The following is a 21895-nucleotide window of genomic DNA, read 5'->3' as shown; positions in this document are numbered from 1 at the left end:
AATTGCAACTAGCTGAAATGAACTTTCTGAATGGAAATTTGTAGAATTTAAAAGGAAAGCAAGGAAATGCAGAACTGAAAGAAAAGAAATGACTAGTCTACTTTTGCCGAAATAAACTAGTAGCAGAATGTTGCAATAGGAAATAGAATAAAGTAGTAATCACATAATACTCTGACACTTCCCCGGAAATAGTGCCAAAAAGTGGTGAGCACCAGTATTGCAGCAAAAATTCTGCAACTCCTGGGCTAACAAATTTACTTTGATCAACTTGGTAGTTCGTAACAAAGTTGGAAGCGTCAGTGCTATATGCACAAGTACTAGTTCTCACTGCAGGTTGTCACTTGGTCAGCCGGCGTGAGATTGCTAGGAGCTCAAGCCAACTTCTATAGATTTCAGAAGAAGTTCTATGTATGATGAATGGAAAGAAATATTACTCTACAGATGCTATTTTAACTACAAAAAGGAGAAAGACTGGAATGTAAAGCAAAACCTAGTAAACCCTAATTAATAAGCTAATTCTACTTTTGCCAAAAACACTCTGCAAACCATGAAAGAAATGCCATTACCTACTCAAGGAAGTAAAAAACATATAACCATGCTATTTCTGGAAGTAAATAAACAAAAAACATATTTTTGGATTTTTATGTGTTTTTATGTGAATTGAACATGCATCTAATATATTATGTGTGAGTGTGGCAGCGAACAGGTGGTGTTAGAGGGAGGTTTTGGAGCTTGGGAGGATGTAGGATGGTGTGGATGGGTCCTCGGAGGTCTTAGGTGGCCTTCTAGAGGCTTTTACCACATTTGGCCTTCAAAAGAAAGCCTACAGGAAAAACTATAGGAGGACACAGGAAAACTACAGGAGGAAAACACGGAAACTACAGGAGGCCTACAGGAGGAGGCCGAGAGCAATTTTCGCCGGTTTGAGGGTGTAAGAGTGGGTGGAAAAGGTGGATGAAGGTTGGAATGAGGTGTTAGGGTGCCTAAGTTCTACCATGAATCACCAAGAGAGAGAAAGATGATTGGGTTTTCTCATGGAGAGAAGAAGAAGTTCTATGAAAAATGAAGGAAACTAGGGTAGAATTAGGTGAGGTTTGGGAGACCTATAGGGCATGGATCAGATGGAGGGTGTGATTGATGGTAAGCTGGCCTATTTTTGGAAGAGATCTGCTGCATAGAAACTGACAGTCAACCAATGAAATGAGTGCATCCTAGGAAAAACAGAGTTTTGCATTAAAATGGCCTAAACTATGATGTATAGAAGGAAATGCTGGGAAATGATGTAAGAAAGGAAAGCATGAAAAAGGACTATTACAAATCAGGAAGTGAACATGATAAAGAAGATCTAAATCAAAGCAAAACTGGACTATCAACCTACTAGAGAGATGCAAACACTAGAAGTCCTAGGAATGAGGAAAATCTGTGTTTCTGGGGCAGCAAGAGAGTCTTTGCATAAAATCATGGTCCTAAAGGGAGGAAGAGAGGCCAAGGCATTGTTTCTAGCGTTTTGAATATTCTTTGATCACTGCTTAACCTACTACAGAAAGCACAAATGGAAGCAAGCTACTAAATCATCAACAACAACCTATTCTTAACCATAAGAGAAATACATATAATGGGAAACTAATCTACAAATTGAAGAAAAGCATACAAATACAAGTAAAGAGAAGCTTGGATGCTCGGATTGGGCTCTAACCCAAGAGCTTCAGCCCTCTGAGGTAATTCAGTGCTAGCTCAAAAAGGATTCCATCTTCTTTATCAAAAAATAGCAAGATTACATAAAACTGTCATAAAATAGTAAGCTCAAAATTTGAGCAGAGTTTACACAAGAAAAAAAAGGTCGACCCTAGTGAGGCCCTAGGCCTCTCTACTTATACATCTGAAGCTACCAACAGCTTCCTTAAAATTAGGGATGCTTGGCTCCCACAACTCAAGATAACTATCAGTCATCTTCCACTTGCTCGGCTGCCTTCTAGTGCATGATTCGGCTGCTTGTACTCCGAGATGAATGAAGGGGAATTCGAAGTGAGGAGAAATAAATGAGGGGGATTCCCTCCTATAAGTCCTCTCCTCTATCTACTTCAAGTTATTGCTGCAGTTTGACCACTAGATCCTTGACTTTGACCTCAAAATCCATCAATAATCTGCATTAAATACATGTTAGACCACATGGCATAATAACTAACTCAACTCACCCTATAAGCATAAATATAATCAGAAAATCATACAATAAGCTAAGAGAATGGTTGATTTGACTAGGTTAGGAGGTAAAATGAGCCCATATAATTACCAATTTATGAGGCTCATCAGACATCATGTTTTTACTGTACTTAGTTTGACCATGAGGCAGAAGACTGCCCTACACTAATAGCGAGACTGCGTGAAAAAGGGGTACTTCAGCACCCTCTGACTCAGAATTTATAGATGATGAGGTCTGAACCACGCGAAGAAGACCAGAACGTAAACATGATGCTCAGGAGCACTATGACCAATGGCGATGATAAAGGTAAGTAGCCAGAAGAAAGTGCGTGGGTTTGCAAGGCTCCCACTAAGGAACCTGAATTTGATTTAGAACGCGCAAAGGAGACATTCATGGAAGCTAAGAAGAGCTTCAAAGAGGCCTCCACTTTAGGTAGTAAGGATCAATTAAAACCAGGAATGGATCCTTCAATGCTCACTACTTTTCTGGAGACATGCATGAAATTGTTATGCGATTGCAAGGCAGTAAAAGGGCTACAAGAACTTATCACTAGGTGCGTGGGGTCAGGAGAATCGCGTGTGGTTTGGAAACTTGGAAAGCATGCATTGCGCACAGGAAGGGAAATGAGGTTGACTGCGCAAATCAGTGAGTATGAAATGGATCAGGTAATCCTGGATCTGGGATCGGATGCAAATGTCCTACCAAAGTAAACATGGGAACGCATGGGCAGACCCGCACTACAGTGGTCTCCTATTCAGTTATGAATGGAAAACCAACATAAGATCTTGCCCATGGGAAGATTGCAAGGGGTAACAATAGATATTGAAGGTGCGAGCATGCAAGTGGATTTTGAAGTGATAGAGATTGTCGATGACAGTAATCCCTATCTCGTGCTACTAGGAATAGATTGGGCCACTGATATGAACAGAGTCATAAATCTGAAGAAGTGCATAATGATCTTTGAGAAAAATTCACTACGTGTAGTAGTACCGCTAGATCCAGCTGAAGGAGTGCAATACACTGAAATGGTGCACGATGATGATAGTGATGACAATCTCAATTGTATTTACAAGATAACTGTGCAAGAAGAGGATTGGGTGAATCCAATTGCAGATGGAAGGATTTCGTGGGAGCACGAAAGCTCCTGCACCTCAGATTTAGATGAAGAGATAGAACGATGGCAGAATCGGCTGCACGAAGTAGCAATGCTTAATTGCAACATGACGGTTAGATCACTGCACTACGTGACAACAGAAGCAAGGGATCTACCAACATATGATGGGTTGACAGCGGTGTATGAATTCCTAAGAAAATTTGAAAGCGTAGTATCGGAACAACAGCGGTTCGATGTGCTAAAATGGGCACTCCGTGCAACGCCCGCATGATGGTGGGGTACACATCAAGGAAATTTTGAGGACTAGCGCAGATGCAGAAGGATGATGCACCTACGCTTTGGAAAACTCCAACTCAGAACGCAAGCCAATCAGTAGGGGTGGAATGACTTGCATGCCCACCTTTCGCAATGGGTATGAACATATGCTGTACGGTCCACACAAGCACACACCACTCCCAGAATAGAGAATTAAAACAACCCATAGCAGCAGGAAAGGTGATGCATGCTACCAATTATCCATGACGAAGCATTTGATAGGGTGTGCAAAGTACTGAACAAGGTTCACCAGGCAAGACACACTGATTGGGACCTGCACGTACCAGCGGTTCGATGGGCCTATAGGACCATGTGCAAAACCCCGATCATGGAAATGATCCCGAAGGTGTGGAACAAAGTAGAGACCATAATTTCTGAGGAGAATGCAAATAGGAATCTGCAGGAAATAGCTCCTGCAATTGTGACAGTAAACGAAAACCAGGATGAATAGATCACGTAGCTATGTAAGGTTGAACACATAGATATTCAGGATGCCATTCAGCGACGGAACCTTAGACTCTGTGAACTTGAAAAGGACCGGGTATGATTGAGGAAGAAAAGCATTTTGATGGATGCCGAGATCAAAAGGCTAGAAAATGAGATCAAGCAAGCATGTCTCATCGATCAACCAAGGATAACAAGACAAGGTGTGGATGATCATACCACTGGATCAGAAGATTGTCACCAAGAATTTATGACTCTACTTCCATGGCTACGACCGCACATCACCAAACACAGTAAGCAAAGGAGCACATTACATACAATAGAACGTGCGGCACTGGCTGTCACAAAGGCAATTGGGGAGTTTCCATGAACTATACTGGAAGGCAAGTTGAAGTATCACACAGGTGGTGTGACCACCTGACTAGTTGTAGGGAGAACAGTCTCAGCACTCCAGGCAGTTTAAAGAGAGCACGGGACTATAAAAGAGTTTGTTTGGGAGTTGCGCGACAAGGGAGGTGCGTGCAAAATCAGCATGTCACAAGGGTCGTGACCGTGCACGGGGGGTTGTGCTGTCACACGAGTAGGCTGGGAAGTGACTGTTGGTGTCACTATTCATGATAAGATTTCTAATTTAAAGCAAAAGGGAGCGAGCAGTGGGCATTTAAGAGACGAATTAAGGGCAAGATTTGGGGCAATCTGCTGCCAAGAAATCATTGATGGCCCAGAATTGAGGGAAACGGTCGAATTTGAATTCAAAAGGCGCTATAGGGTTGTAGGGGCTAACCATGAGACAATACTTGTTCACTTGAGATTTGAGTAGTTGATTAGAGCACAGAGTGTTGAGCGCTGAGCAATATTTGAGCCCCAAAGTTCACGAACGACCATAGATAGTTCAAACAGGATGACGGCTAATAGGAGAGGTTTTGGCTCTACAGAAGGAACTGCCGACGAGGCCGTGTAGAACCTCATGGTACATGATGTTCCCGGAGATACTGACGTCGCGCCGGGAATCCAAAAATTACCTCAGATGCCAAGGCCTAAGAAAGATAAGCAGGCAACAGGACCTGTTCGCATGTCCCTCAGGAATCTGTGGTTCGATAAACTCTCAATGGAAGAAAAGGGCAAGACTGACACCATTGAGACAGATGATGATGAGGAGGACCTACAGGCTCTCGTCGATGAGATAGAGGAAGCAGAAGACATGGAAGAGGACATCCAGCCAGTGCGCTCTGCAGTGAAATTGCTTGAGTACGTCCCTCCGTAGAAAGGGAAAACTAAGATACCAAAGGACCTAGATGCCACTAAGAGTGCACTCCAGACCCCACTCCTCCCCGATGGAATTGTGTTTGAGGGCTCGCACCTTGGTCGCATGCCCACAATGAAGTTTGAAGATTGGGACCTCACAGACAGCGAGAAGTTCCCACACTTAGAGATGGAGAGCCTCATGAAACAAAGCCTGGATGGGCCAGTCATAACACTAGAGCTGCGAAAATGGCTACACGGTGTGGAGAAGGCCGGATTACTTCATCTGATATGGATTTCACACTTTCACCACGTGCCTATCACTATTTTCGTCATTAGGCAACTGCTTTGCCTGGTGCACGATGGGTACTTATGGCTGGAGGAGCCTATTCCCATCATGGCGGACCTCATCCATAGAATTTCTTGGCTCCCGTGTAAGGGAAAGGACCCCACGGAAATGACAGGGAAAAGTAGAGATTTGGCGCACGTGGAGGCCATGAAGAAAAAATAGAGGCTTGGGAAGAAAAAGAGGGGTTATACAATCAACAACATCAAAGATAAAGCGGTGTGTGTAGCCACCCAACTCCTGGCCGGGAAGGTAATGAGAAAATGTCACGGTGATGAAGTACCAGCGTCGGTAGTTACATTGGATGAAAAATGTGCAGAGGGGGTCCAATTCAACTGGGCTGAGTTCCTCTGCGAGGAATTCTTGACCAACTGCAAGGAAGCCCAGGAGCAGGGCAAGACCTTCCACTACGCGTGGTTGCTCTTGTCCATTTTGTTGGTAACAGGAGAACTGCCCGAGGACAGTCAGTTCCCTAGCATTGAATAGGACTTACCAGAGGCCGCAAAGTATGTGTCGCTCTGGGCTACCAAGGACACAAAGCGGATTCGTGAGACAAATATCTTCTGGGTTCTCATGGAGGCGAGCATCTAGATGTGGATCAATAGACGGCTGCGCCTATCCCCCACAGTGCACAACAGTCTGTGGAGCTTTGCAGACTTCAAGGTAGACATGCATAATGTTTACATCAAGGTGCGTAAGGATCTGGTGCAACAATGGACCAAGCTCCCCTTCATTGCCATTGATGATGCAATCTTTTCAGTGTTAGAATCATGGCCCCCCGAGTGGCGTGCCCTGGATCTGGCAGAGCTGGATAGGACAACAACACAGAAACAAAAGGATGAGGCCAAGTTTGTTACAGGGAAAAGTGTCTATCTAGAACTACTCTATCCCACTAAGGTGTGACAGCTACCTTAGAAACAAACAGAGAAAAGCTACTTTAGTGTTTCCTTTATGAATTATAGATAGAGAGGAATAGAAAGACCAACCTCTGTCTTGCGCTAATCTCCTGATTTGATCCCTCTCTTCTTTGATAGTCCTCAGCTACCTGCTCCCTTGCATGCCCAACTTCACAAAGTACCTGTAAGATCATAGAAGCATAGCACTATACAAAGACATGGATCTATAATCATAAACAATCTAGGATCAGATGTAAATTGACCATACAAATGTAACAAGCATCAATGACACAAAAGCATGGAGGAAAACTCAAATAGCTTTTATTGATAAACAAGAAAAGAGCCAAGAGGAGTTACAACCAGTTGTTCCGACCCAGCATCAACCTCCCAGCAAAGAAGCCCCTCTTCACCTCAAACAAATCTTAGATCACCCAACAATCTGATGTTTGTCTCAAGAAACCAACAACAATTCCTTACAATATGCAAAATTCCAGCCTCTGGATCTCTGGGATGAGGGATCCATATATAGATATCTGTAAAGGGGATGAGTCAGCTTGTGATTTGATTAGTGTCTTCTCTCTGATAGTTCTTTCTTCCACTTGGAGACTGATGGCCTCTTACTCATCCTTGGTCGAATTCAGTGAGGCAAGTGTCACAGGAGAAGATTCTGGAAGCTTCCATTGCCTCTCCACCTCGCGGAATGACACTGCCATTTGTCATTTCTCTCCCATCGCACCCCACAGAAGGGACTTTTGAAATGCAACGCACCCTCACAGTGTATTTAGGTGGGATGCAACGCACTTAGCTAGTGGACCAGCTGCAATGATCCTGTTTTGACCAATTCTGAGCAGTTTCTCATGGAGAACTTCTGCGAGAAGCTGTAATCTGTTGACCTTGTTCCTTTAGGGGTTAGAACAACACTTTTAGGGACTTAGGAGCCCTTGGTTTATGGACATTTCATGCTTGGGGTTGCAGGGCCCAAAAATGTCTATAACAAAGTTGCACGTCATGAAGTTGGCTAAGAAGAGGCGTAATGAAAAGGCAGTTGCAGAGGTAAGGGCTATCCGCGAGGCAGCAAGGGCAATCGCGGAGTAGGCAAAGGCTGCCGAAGTAGCAGCAGTAGTGCACACAACAGGGGCCACCAAAATGCAAGATGAGGAGGGCCAGGACTTGTCTACAGGACAGGAAGAAGAGGACACAAACCTTACAGAAGAAGGCACAGACCTGGGCACAACTTCCACCCAACTGAAAAGGCCGCGTGTCACAGAGAGATCGGGTCCACGAAAAAAGGTCAAGGCATCCAAATTGGCCATCGACCTAATCACGTTAACAGAAGGCAACCTCTACGACATCGGTGACATGGTTCACGAGGTCACCAAGGAAGTGCTCCAGGAAGCCATGTCGGAGCAGCAAATTGTGTTGGGGGCCCTAAGGGTGCAGCTATAGGAACTACAGGTGTGGCCCCCATAGGAAGGAACCATAGCCACCTACAGTGCAGCAGGCACATCAACAGTGGAGCAGCTGCTATGTGCAAAGATGGCCAACACCATAGTGCTACCGGAAGGAGCACTAACAACAGAGAAAGAGGACGACAGAGCCGTGGTGGGCAGGATCAAGGGACTTGGCCTTAATTTGGCTGCCCTTCTACGAGACACATTGTACCAACTGCAGGATGGCATAACAGCAGAGCTTCGCACTAGGGAGGACCATGCAATTTAGGTGATGAGTGAGCAAAAGATCAACATCGAACAGCTCAGCCTGCAGCGTGACGAACTAGTGTCACAGAACCAGCAGATCATGCAGACAATTGATGAAGCGTGTCGGCGAGTCCCAGAGTTTTCCATCGCCGTAGACCTACCAACAGAGATGCAAATCCATTTTCTGGCAAGTGGAGTCCGAAACACATGCAAAGAAGCAACGCATGTGCAGCTGGAGCTGAATCTCCAGTTTGCTGAGTTGTAGCTGAAGGCGCAACCTTCGACTCCTCTGGAAGTTAGAGAGCAGTGCATTAGCGCTATTCAAAAAGGATTGGAAGAAATTGGATGGGCAGTGTAGGACTGTATCAGTATGTTGGACCAAGCCTTTGGCATCCTCACATCCTTGCAGGAGGACCCCAACATACACCGCCTGGAAATAGAGGCATGGGAGCTTCAAGAGCAATATGATAATGTAAGGGGAATTGCGCAAAAAATCGTCCTCACTCAATGGCTAGAAAAGATGCAACAAGCAAGGGCACTGAAAGAGTAGGTGGATGCCAGAAGACAGAAAGCGACACTTCTCAAAGAGTGCATCCATCCATGGATTGATGAGGCCTTCACCATTACGGTAGATATTGAGGGCAAGCTCGCATTGATGCAGGCACTTTACTCGCTAAGACAGGTAGCTGATCCTCATAAAGAAGCATCAGAAGAGCGCATGCAGCAGGTCCAACAAACCGCAGAACAGTGCATCGCAGACCTCTGAGCAGTACGAGACTTGTTGGAGGGGCTCTGCACCAAGATCACCGCACCAACAAAGTGACTCAGGATGAGTCACGATGATTATGTTGGGGGCCTGCTAGGCATGGAATCCCCCCACAGCATGTTTTGGGGCTCAAAGCTTAAGTTTTGGTCAAATGTATTGTAATACTCTACGAATTACAGGCGCATAGCATGAAGTCTAGGTTGAGTCATAGGGTTGTCTACCCTAAGTATTCGAAAGTAATGTACTGTCATGTCGGCCTACCCATGGTCCGCAGACCATGGGATTATATAAATAGAGAGAGGCTCTAAGTTGTAATGAGAGCAAATGAGAATTAGAAAGATAGATGAATACGCATAGTTGAAGCATAGAGTAAGAGTCTAAGGGTATTGCGTCATAGTAGTAGGAAGAGGCTCTGCAGCTGAGTGCGCAGAGGCCTAGTAGAGTCTATAGCTAGGTGCGCAGACCCCTGCAGCTAAGTGCATAGGGCAGTGTCAAGTTTATAATCTTGATCGAAGAATAATAAAGAGAAGTTGATTCCTATTTCTATGTATCTTCTTGTGTCTTGCCTTCTTTACATTTATATTGTTCTGTTGTCGTGTGCACTAATAGGATTGTTGGATATGCTGTTAATAATCACTAGTCTTACACAAATAAGTTGAGTAATTGGGTAATAAGAGATTAAATAGCAAGGAACTTGGGTATAATACGGGTCACACCCTGAGTAGGGTTGCACGGAAGTAGCATCACAGGTTGCGAGAGACTAACGGGTATGCGTAGTAACGTGCACGCAGGGTCAAACCGCGGACCTCCAGAATCTCATTAGACATCCCTAGGGTGCGGAAACCTGGTTCTAGCACCCTCCCATACTACTTCGGGTGAGACGTCAGTCCGTTCTCCGCAGACTGTTGCCGAAAGGGTGAGTAGTACCGAGATTTGCTTGGCTAAATCACCTCTGAACCTGGGTCATGCCCATACAAGCCAACAATGTTTTTCTATTGTGTCTAGTCTAGGATGAGGTTTACAAAGTGATAGATAAATTTCATGGTTGCACTTGTGGGGGGCACTACATTTGGAAAGCTATAGCACATAAAATGCTCAAGGAAGGTTTATATTGGCCAAAAATGTTTAATGAAGTCTATTATTATGTCAGAGCCTGTGAAAAGTGCCAAAGGTTTGCTAAAAATAGAGATTGGACCCTTTCCCCTTGATCATTGTCTCTGTGGAAGAGCCCTTTAGATAGTGGGGGTTAAGTTTTATTGGTGTTAGTTTAGTGGGTCCTGACTGAGGTTTAGAGTTAATTTGCGCCAAAAAAAACCCTACAGTATTGGCCCTTTCGACATCAACCCGTGTAGCGCAGGCTGAAGTCTTACCCAAAGCAATATGGGGGGATGCTGGAACCAAGTTCCGCATCTAGAGATCAGTGTGATGTCTTTGATTTCCCTAGATCTGCCTTTGTGCAGATCTATAAACCCTAGGGCTCAGTACTGCAACTTACTTTAAACGGCCTCTAGACCTTCGCGAAGGTCTACGATAGGTCATTGCGGACCGTAAACAGTTGAATCATCCACTTACACACATCAGAAAGTAACCCTAGATATGAGCTCATGCTGATTTACTTAAGTGCTTAATATACATAACAAAATGTATTATAATCTTCATGAAAGTACTTAACATGCATTGCATATAGTTATTATGACTTATCCCATAGACTTGTGCATTAGTAGATCAATATTTCACAAAGACATTATTCAATCACAACATAATCGCAATCATAATTAAACAGAAGTAAATAGATAAACACATGAATTCTTCAACAATATTCTTTATTGATATTCAATATTGTGTTACAGACTCAAGACTACGCTGTGCACTCAGCTGTAGGGGTCCACACGCTTAGCTGCAGACGCTACTCTAGGCCTCTGCACACTCAGTTGCAGAGCCTTTCTCTCCTCTATGACTCTCTTCTTTAAGTGATATTCTATTGACCCATTCCATCCATCATCATCAGATCATCTTCCTTAGACTCTGTAAGACACACTTAGGATCTCAAAGCCGACTTAACTTTACATAAACAAGGGGCTAAAACCCCTTTGAATGCTAATCACCTATGCACTTTGCATCCGAAAATTGTGGAGAATTTACATATTTTTACAAAACAAACATCAAAACTTGGGGTTTTAACCCCAAAACTGACCCAAGGGACCCCATCCCAACAGTTGGGGAGATACACCCACCATCCAGTAGTCAGCGCAAATGGATCCTCACTACAATGACTAAGTGAGTGGAGGCTATACCAGCTAGGACCACAACTGATGCAATTGTCATAAACTTCATGGAAGAGAACATCTTGGCCAGATTTGGGTGCCCAAGGAATATAATCACAGACAATGCCCCAAGTGTTCAAATCTGCCAAGTTTTTTGGCTTTTGCTAGAAATACAACATCCTTTTGGGTCACTCTACTATCTATTACCCATAGAGGAATGGATTGGTTGAATCCTCCAATAAAATTCTTGTGATAATCCTTAAGAAGACAATATCAGAGAATTAGAAAAAATGGGTTTCAAAATTGAATTTTGCCTTATGGGAAAGCTGGGTCACGACTAAGAGGTCGACTGGTAAGTCTCCATTTGAATTAGTGTATGGGAAGACTATTTTTTTTTCCCATACAACTAGCAATGTGAGTTGCTAAAATATTGCAAGATGTTGAGGAAGAGCCCAATTATTTAACTAGGAGAATTAATTAGCTTGTGGAACTTCAAGAAACCAGGGAAGAAGTGACTTAGAACTTGGTCTACTACCAAGAAAAGATGAAATATTTGTTTGATAGAAGGACCAAGGACAAATTGCTACAACCTAGAGATTTGTTGCTTAGGTGGGATGTAGGAAGATAAGACAAAGGGAAACATGGAAAATTTGATCCCTTATGGTTTGGACCCTTCAAGATTGCTGAGGAAAAGGGAAACAATACTTTCTTGCTGGAAAAATTTGAGGGTGAAGTGCTTGAGTTGCCTGTAAATGGGAAATTCCTCAAGCTTTACTTCCAACACTAAGAGGTCCATTTTTCACCCATTGTACATACTGGTGAGCCATTATAAAATATCAGTAATACTTTCAGTTCTTTATGTATTTCTCTTTTTTCTTTTATGTACCTGAATAAAGATAACTCCACGCCTAGTAAAGAGAAGAAATTAATATGCAAGTTCTCAATGCATTGTTATGTAACACATTATCTCTAGTTGAAGCTGATGTTCTCACATCCTTTACCCTTATTTGCATTCATGCTTGAGAGGACCCATGTTTAAGAGACCCTATTTCTCATAAGGCAAGGATGTGTATCTCATTTTTGAAAAGGGGAACCTAAGAAGATATTAAGCACTCGAATGCAAGGGAGCATTCTTCAAGTCAAAGGAAAAAAATGAGTTTTCAAAGGCCTAACAAGTGTTCTTCTCTCTGTTTCCTTCCTATGACATGTGGCAGCAAATGATAGGCTCCAAAGTTTCATATTAGACCTCTAGACCTCAGAATAAAGGTAAAGTTAAAACTCATGCAACTTTTGGGCGGATCATCGCCCATCTTCACCTTGCCATGTTTCGGAATTAGTCTTGAGGGGCTACTTGCTCAGACGATAAAATTCTCCACCCCTCTGGAGTTGACTATACAACTTTTTATCCTATGGTTGAGATTAATTTCGGGGAAGAAGAGGGGAGGTTCCTCCAGCTACTATTTGACCTCAGGAATAGTGTGGGGACCACGCCAGCTGGTGGATTTCACCTACTAGCACTATGATCTATAAAACAAAGGTGGGATTTAAAAATATTTAATGATAACCTTGGTTATTCTTTTTACTCATGTCTTCCTCTCCACCTACCATTGTCGAATCACATCATGACACGGGTCCACCCTCCATGGCATCACTCGATCGTTGGCCCCCAATTTTTATAAAAAGGCTCCCTCAACTCGAATTTTTAAATTTGTATCATTGCTTCCAAGTGCTCCTCCCACCAGTAGCTTGTGAAGAAAGTTATTTGCACACCCGTTCATCCCAACATGTTATCTCAATGTGATTTTTTACCTCCTTTGTGGCGACCAGGTAACCCGCTCCCTTGTACTTCGTAAGTTTTGCAGGTTAGCATCTTAAATTAGAAAATGAAAACCTTGAATCCCTCAAAGGCCCATAGGGCTCCCAAAACTCGTGAACCCAAGACATTTTCAAGCCTTGACCCCTCATGGACCTAGAGGCATGAATACCAGACTCAGTCTGCTCCTACAACCTAGACGACCTTTATGTTGATCTGTCTAGCAATTTTGTTAGGGGGAAGGACCCTTTCCAAGCGGTAGACTCAGGGTTGTACTACCAAATTGCATCCTCCATGTATTACTTTGTATAATTTGTCTCTTTGGTGGTAGCAACATATATTGACAAGAAGAACTACTTTGTTTCCTCCTAGGGGTTCAAAATCTTAGAAGTAAACCCATAGCTAATTCAGAAAGCATTGATATACCCTTCTCCCCCTGAAATTCTACAGTTTACTAACACCACCTAGATGTGTTATTTCTCTACTCTCCGAGACACTAAGCAACAACCATTCTTGCAAATGATCCTATCTCCTGGGCCAGAATCCTTGCCTATTGCTAACAGTTTCCCCATCACCCTCTATGCAGAGCATGTCCAACCTATCTTGTCAATCATTTCTCACCTACTGGGAGAAGAGGATGCCAACAGAGCCAACAAAGCCACCTTGGGCTTTCTTAACCAAATACTATAGCCTGGTTGTGTACTTAACATCCCAAATTACTTTTTCGAAGCCATCAGATTCCAAATTCATCACTTCTCCACCACTTTATACTTCAGATACTACTCCTTGTTGTTTTATCTTTTCGTCTACTCTCTTGTTGAACAATTTGAGTGTCTAGGCTTGAACTTGTTCTCTGAGGACAAGAGGAGAAACCTAGTCTTTGATTAGGATTTTTCTATTAGAAAACTACCATGCTCTAAGAACTATTCATAGTTCATCTCCACCTATATGGAAATTTCATATAGGATCATTCATGGTGTAGCTCCTCCCAGGGTTCTCACCTAGCATAAATAACTCCTCCATCCCAGTAAAGACACCAAGGTAGGGGACTGGTATTAGTTTGAAGACCACATAGAGACTACAATTTATGGGTGTGAGATTGCCCCCTACATTCTACATGTTTTCATGCCTATGAGGATATTTTCTTTAGAACTCATTAGGCAGAGTCTATCCACAGATCAACTCCATTTTGTCCCTACAAAGAAGGTACATTTGTTTAAGTTGGGAATGGCTATGGGAACTTTTGTTGTTAATGTTAGGAAGGCTTTCAATTCAATTGATGCCTTTCTCGAAGAGATGAAGTTTGGCTTAGGAGAGATCTATAACTATGACCCTCATGGTGTCATTTCCAAAAGGAGAGAAAAAATAAAGACTTCAAGTTATTCACATGAGTTTAACCCTGAAGTGGAATGGAAAGCTAGTAGTGAATCACGGCCTCTTGATATAGAGATGGAGATTGAGACTCTGACACCTAAAGAAAAGGCATAAAAGAGACCTATGGACCATATTAAAGATACCGAGATGGTAGATACACCCTCATCCAAAAGGGCTAACACTCAGGAACAAAGGAAGAAGAATTGGAAACTAGTCTAGTGGAGACAGGACTAGACAAACAAGGTTTTCATGTCTCATTGGAAGACCTATCACAGTCTACTGCCTCATATTATACACAAGTATATTTTATGGGTATGGAAACTAGTACATTTGTTACATGATCAACATGGATTGTTGGAAAGGACATTGAAGAAAGCAATAAATGAGTGAGGGAGGAGATGCAAAAGTGAATGGAATCTCATCTAGCCCGACATCACACTAGGTTTTTGATTGCAATGGATTTGGAGAGGAACCGAATCAAATTCTCCTTGAAGCACCCTCGAGCCCAGTCTTTACCTTCAAGATCACAATTCAAAACCTTGGATGTGTATTTGGATCAAGAAAGTGTTCCCCTCCTAGATAAAATCAATTTCCATAGGCAAGTTGGGGAAATGTTGTACAATGAGCTAAATAGGAATGCCTTGACCATCAACAAGGTAGAAACATTACTGGAGAAAGTTGTAGACATATTGAAGCAAGAGAAAGCCAACTCCCGAGCCCTTCACATACAAAATGAAAGCTTCAAGGAGATGGTGGTAAATATTGGGGTGAATCCTAAAGACAGGTCAACTATTGAGGCTATACTCAAGGGTTCTCAAACAAAGATTCAGGAGTGAAGGAATACGCTAAAAATTCTATGCAGTGAGCATGTTCATTCCAAGGAGCTACCACATGTTGAAGCAAAAAAACAGATCCTAGCCAATGAGATCTTTGACAGGAATAGTGAGGTCGTAGCTCTCAAGTGGAAAATGGTTGAGATGCGGTAGAATATTGACTCCCATAGATGTGAAGTCATCATTCCTGAGGATCCCCAGAACCCTACTGAACAACTTACCAAGACCCTTACTTATCTTCAACTTTTATAAGGGGAACTGAAAAAGGTACAAAGAGATTTAGAGGCTACCGAGAAAATCCTAGCCGAGAAGGAGAAATAAGTGGAGGTTAACATGACTAATGTTGAGATCCTTAGCAAGGAGCTACAAGAATCTAAACAACATATCTTATAGTGAAAGAGTAAGCTTAAGGGGAACATGTCACTACTTCAGGCTAAATAGCTGATGTGAGATGAAATAATTGAAGAAATAGGGAGGAACTGGGAATTTATAACCATGTTAGATGGATAAATTTCTCTTGCCAACTAGAGAAATCTCCCTAGATCCTAAAAGGAAACTAGAAACAAATAGACAATCAAGCTAATTCCTTCCGTAAATCTATCTTTTTTTGAATCATAAGCTAACAAGGTGAGAAATGGAAATTCATACCTTATTACGACATGCTTGATGAAGATCCCTCTTTATGCTTCAGTGTAGCTTCTCCATGCTTGAATCTAGACCTACACACATGGAAACAACAAAGGATCAAAGGCATATGTAGCATAAATGATTCAATAATTCAAACTAGTGATCAAGGAGACTAGTAACAAACATCATTCCAATGGACAAATATAAATAACATCATTCCAATGGAAGAATATTAATAACATAAACCATCCATGAAATTGATCAATTAATCCATTAAACAATGAAGTGAGAAGAAATGCTTGTTTATATTAATTTCAGAAACATAAAGGAGCTACAAAACCTGTGCCTTGATGTTGTGAAGCTCCTCCCATTGATCTCAATCCTCTCCAAGAATGATAAGCTCTCCAACCTGATTACTCCAGCATAAACTTACTCTCAACAGCCTCCCCCAATTCCCCCACCTATGGCTTGATTAAATAGGCCAAAAGGAAGTAGTTTGAGATCCTTAGTCCAAGGATGAGATCCACTAAAAAAGGGATGAAGGCTCCTTGAAGAATGGGAATTAGTTCCATCAAAAATGAGGTTAGGCTCGAATAAACATGAGTTCGAGGCTTTCTATTGGGAATGATTCACCCAACAATGCTTCTAGATCTTACTTTTTATTTTTACTTTTTATTGATTGACCTGCACAGTTTTTGTTCAGACACAGAGCGCAGATCTGTGCAATTTTACAGTGGAAGAAACTGCACATGTGTGGTTTTTCTTCAGAAAAACCGCGCAGATGCTCAAAAGCAGGGTTTTGTACCAAGAGATCCAGAAATTCCACTTTATTCAAGGTATATAAGTTGTTGACTTGCAAGGGAGTGCTTCATGACACTTGGATGGATGGTGAGAGATCCAATTTTGATGATTATTTGTCATGGTGACAAAATGAAGTGTAACAAATTGCCCCCTAAAGTGCGAAGTCAGAAAAGTTTGAGGACTGAAGTACTTTATCATATCAAGGATTGGATCAGAGATCATGGTTGGAAACCTGCAACAATCAATCAAGGATTACAATGAAATATAATAATCATCACTGAGGTAGGCATTCCCATACTTAAAACATAAAAGTCTTAAAGCACAGTATGGAAATACATCATGTCAAAGTAGATATAGGATGGACATAGCCATCAAACATAAAACTCTTTGTATAATCATGAATACAAAACTCCTCGCAACCTGGATGGATGAAACTAGATCTAGGGTCTTGATCTCCATCTCTCGATCCATAGTACGAATCTAACCATGCGAGTAAATGTCTTGAAGTCGAACATGGTAGAAACCACTTGATTACCAATCAATGATGTGAACCGTTAACAAGTGCAAGAGAAACCACCAATAATGAAAATGGCTCTCAAGGGACTCTTGGTACTATCTATGAAGTGTGAATAGGTGATATGAAGTTGAACACTCATAGAATCGTTTGATTGAAGGCCACTGATGAGAACCCATCATTGAAGGCGAGAAACCTACCATTAAGGCATGCAGGCTTCAAGGTACTGAAGGTTTCTAGATAAACTTCCTAGATAATGAGTTGAGGTCAATAGGAAGCGATCCGTAGCAGGAAAGCCTATGACACGAAACATGATGTCAAGTTTTGAAAATAGTTTTCAAGGATTGACTTAAGGATGGTCGACACGATTGAAGGCTGCAAATTGCAAGGTAATTTGAACTAAGGTTTAGAATTCTCTTGAACATATTGGCGACACGACAAAATGAATTGGAAACATTTGAATCAATGATAATACCCAAAACCAACTGAATAATTTCAATAAGGTTCATTAACTATGAGACAAATGGATTCCAAAACCTGAGCATATATGTGATGGAGTGTCATGTTCAAGAGCGACATACTGCCTAAAATATAAGAAACAAACTTTTTTCTTAATTTCCCCCACCATTACTGGAAAGTACCTCTTTATTTTTTACAAGATTGAGGAGGATAACATATTCTTGTCCTGTAAGCTCATCCTTTGGATGAGTTCATCCTAGTATTTTTAACAAACCCTAGGAAGGAATGGTTCGGTCCCATTATGCTTAACGAGTCCTATATTGTTTATTATTATGAGTCCAGTAAAGGTGTAACTCGATGTCATTTTCTTTTAATAGTTTGAAAAAGACACAAAAGGGAAACTCATTCATTTCTTTTACCGTAAAATTTTAATGAGCCTGGAGAAAGTAAAGCTCTGCGTTTTTCAATTTTAGAGAGTCATAAGAAAAACATTAAGTAGACTCCATCGGGTTCTTTTTCGTAAGTTTTATTCCCTCATGTCCGAAAAAGGATAAAATAATTCAAGAGAGAACTCTATTGACCATGTTCAATCAACGTATACCTTTTTTTTTGTAAAAAGTCCTAGCTCAGTCTATAAAAGAGGTAAACTTATACTGAGGGGATGGTTGTTCATTTATTTTTACGAGTTCAAACACACAAGTACTCGACAATCTTTTCATTTTGAAAGAGTATAAAAAGGGATAAAAAGAAGACTCCATGGATTCAATTTTTTGTAAGTTTTAACGAGTTCGAAAAAGTGATAAAAATATACTCATCTTACCGACTTTCAATTTAATTAACGAGAAGGAAAATACATAAAGAAATCGACATTTTCATATGTCTTTTACAAACATGAAAATATAGCAAAAGGATCTCGGTATTTTCATGAGTTTAACGAGTCTTGAAAATAATAACTGAAATGGACTCGAGATAAGTTTCATTTTTACACAATCTTGAAAGAAAGCAAAATTGTGCTTGAGGGTGGTTTCATTTTTACCCAAGCTTGAAACAAAGAAAATTGTGCTTGAAAGTGGTTTCATGCCCCCAGCATAATTACATAGGCACATGCCCCCCAAGCTTCATTTCATTCATCTAAGTAGACTATCGGTTACTAATAGGAGGGTGAAATGAAGGCTTGTTACGAGATCATAAAGACACGACTTAACATTATGAGATCTAGTTAAAGACTCAAGTCAAATAAGGGAGGAATTGTTTCATTTTTTTAAGGAGCTTGACATAGGGAAAGAGCTATGCTCATATGACCTGTTTCATTTTTTAATGAGGTTGACATAGTAAAAGAACTATCCTTATGAGACCTATTTCATTTTTAAATGGTTGACATATGAAAAGAACTATCCTCATAAGGATCTGTTTCATTTTTTAATGAGGTTGACATAATAAAAGAACCATCCTCGTAAAGATTTGTTTCATTTTTCAATGAGGTTGACACAAAAAAAAGCAACCATACTGATAGAACCTATTCATGGCTTCCATATGGAAGAAACACATGACAAGGGACACCCCTTGATCATGGATTCCAAAAGGTCTTCATCAGATGGAAGAACAATCCTATGGAAGGAACACATCTCAAGGGGATCAATAGGGATAAGAAAATTGTATTCAAATGCCCCCATTGATGTTTTGACCATGCCAGTTACCGGATATAAGTCAGAAGAATTCGAGCAAATAGTAAGAGGATCGATTGCATCGGTAACTGAAAACATGGGACTAGTTGCCACATAATTAACTCGTGATAGGGCAGGTACCACTTCCATATAAGGAACATTAAAGGGTGTCAGATCATTGGTAGTTGAAGCAAGATCAACATATGAAAGATGATCAACTGTCACAATGTTTCCATTGTGAGGGAAGGAAATAACTCGAAAGAGTGTCGATACCACAACTTTCATGGCATAGACATAGTCTTTCCCAAGGAGAAAATTGAAATCTAAGGGACCTTGGACTACCATAATATCAATACAAACAATTTTAGCTTCGAATGGTAGCTTAGGAAGGATCCCTAAAGGTTCACTAACAGTTATGTTAAAAAGCTAACCGAGTCTGTGTAATAGGCACAAGCCTAGGGGAACCCAAAGCTTTCCAAGTAGCCGAGGGTAAAATACTGACAGAAGCACCTTCATCTACATTTGTGCGATGCACATTCTTACCATAAGACTTCACAATGATTTGGAAAGGGGTGGAATAAGGAAGATGAGGTTATGTCAGTCTACTCAAATCAAAATAAATAACCTCATTACTTGGATGGGGTTCAAAAGCAATAGATGAAATGCCCCCATGTGTAGAAAAATATGAGGTAACATGAAGAACATGAGTGGTATGAAGGTCACTCTCTAATGGGACAATGGGATCGACCGAAGGTGGAATCGATCCAACCACTTGATCAACAAATAGTCCATCAACCTGAGTGATACATGTTTCACCCTCCAATGGAAGAGTGGGATTGACTATACTTGGATTTAGATCAATCACTTCGTCAACTGATGGTAGATGGGGATAAAGTTTACAGTAATTAGTTGGAAGTTGTTTCCATGAAACAATATTTTTTTCCAACAATTTTGAGGCTTCATCCACGTGAGAGAAAAGTTGACTATGTTGAGTCCCTTTACATAAACTACAAGGAAACCTAACTTTAACCTTTTTCCCTAGAATCTGAGAATCACGGGTTGATGGATCAATAGTAAGTTGATAAGAATTATTTGACCATACTTCCAAAACCTTACAAATACCAGGACAATTGATAAGGAAGTGGTCACTCTTACAAAGCTTGCAAGGGTATTTTGGCTTACGATGCATTGTATAAGTTCCCTCAACATTACCAATACTTACAACCATGGTTGGTTGGTTGACTACTTTCTTATCTTTCTTCTTCTTCTTCCTCCCTTTCTTCTTCTTCTTAGTCACTTGGTTACTATCATCAAGGCTTTTACCAAGTGAAGAATAAGAAAGGGATGAGGACATGTTGGGTGAAAAAGTTAAAGGGTCAATAATAGGTTGGTGATGTTGAGATGGTGAACTCAATTGAGGTGAAAGATTCGGTTGAGCTGGTACAATTGGAGTATTTGGAATTAAAGAAGTTGAGAACAACCATACATGTAAACCTATCGTGAATCTGAGAAGTGAAAATGTAGCCATATAAGAAGGACCAACATTTCCATGATTGGGAAAAGGACTAGGATTCCCGTTAATGGGATTTCCTTGGTCAGTAAATTCTATATGGGTAGCCATTAAATTCAATCCAAATAAGTTTTTTTTATTAAAATTAAACAATATTCACAATACACACCTAAGGTCTTGTAAAAAGTAAAAACAAACAAAGTAACACACGCTAAAAATCCAGGGATTCAAACCATAGAAACTCACCTTTCATAGAGATCAATATTTACTAGTTGGTGATGAAATCCAACGTCGTACAGATCAAAGTGATTTTTTTTTATAGATATGAGCATTTGGAACCAATTACCCTAACAACCTATTTAATGAAACGGTCTGGTGCAAGTAAATATGATATAAACCATCTCGAGCAAAGATTACCCTCCAAAAATTCCAGGTGTGTCTAGTCAATGTTTGTTCCAGGCATAGCAGGACCTTCCCTCTGCCATCACCTTAGGTAGAGTCCTAGGATTATAGCCATTAAGTTTACCAAATACAACAATTTTACTTGGGGGGACAATCATAGATCAGACATACATGCAAGGGAAGAGTAAAAAAGCTCAATCCCCTTGAAATCTCCTCCACATGATCAATTGGAGGTTTACTTTCAAGTGACCCCAAGTACCTTTCGGTACTATTGTAATATGTGCAAATCACTCTATCATAGCCATTGAAGTGGGTATGATCACTTCACCAGATTTGACATGATCTCGTACTTAACTCATGTATAAGAAGAGCTTCCCAAAGAAAAACGGAAATAATTGGATTTTGTCTCCTAACTCAAGATTCTATTGTTTGTCTGTAGCTTTGGAAATTTTACTTCCTTCCCTATTCCAAAGCCCTACACTTAAGTTACTGTAGGTGATAAGAGCCATAAAAATATAAAATTCTAGATGAACTTTAATTAACCCTGTATTATTAAGTTGTTATTTACTCAAAGGGTAAATGGATGTGAAACTGATGGTATTATGACTTGAATC

Source organism: Pinus tabuliformis, chromosome 6, assembly GCF_031772625.1.
Source record: "Pinus tabuliformis cultivar Carrire ecotype Pingquan chromosome 6, CPIR1, whole genome shotgun sequence".
In the NCBI taxonomy this organism is placed as follows: domain Eukaryota; kingdom Viridiplantae; phylum Streptophyta; class Pinopsida; order Pinales; family Pinaceae; genus Pinus; species Pinus tabuliformis.
This window is presented reverse-complemented; position numbering follows the sequence as displayed.